Source organism: Penaeus monodon, chromosome 22, assembly GCF_015228065.2.
Source record: "Penaeus monodon isolate SGIC_2016 chromosome 22, NSTDA_Pmon_1, whole genome shotgun sequence".
NCBI classification, from domain to species: domain Eukaryota; kingdom Metazoa; phylum Arthropoda; class Malacostraca; order Decapoda; family Penaeidae; genus Penaeus; species Penaeus monodon.
The window spans coordinates 7,834,187-7,834,423 of record NC_051407.1 but is presented as its reverse complement, the minus strand read 5'-3'; the positions used below and the strand labels follow the sequence as shown (position 1 = coordinate 7,834,423).

Here is a 237-nt window from a genome sequence, read left to right as displayed (position 1 = left end):
GACCTAAAAACTCTGGGGGAGTGAGATTTACAATTATTAGTTCTTTACTTTCTAAAAAAAATATTTTAAAACTATCTTTTCTTGAGAATCTATTTTTTTTTTCTTTTCTGTGAATGAATATTTTACTCCAATATTCGTTCCTACATCCAGTCATTAATCACGGAAGCCTAGACTAATATTATAATACCTGGGATATCAGTTAATCAGGTAATATCTGTAATTATCCAGGTAATCAGA

The 237-nt window shown here is 28.7% G+C and overlaps 1 protein-coding gene across 1 annotated transcript in view; it reads left to right on the top strand.

Moving 5' to 3' along the window:
- LOC119586887 (WAG22 antigen-like) overlaps positions 1-237 on the top strand; it is a gene marked incomplete in the record, with an annotated part of 19,285 nt that overhangs the window by 18,512 nt on the left and 536 nt on the right.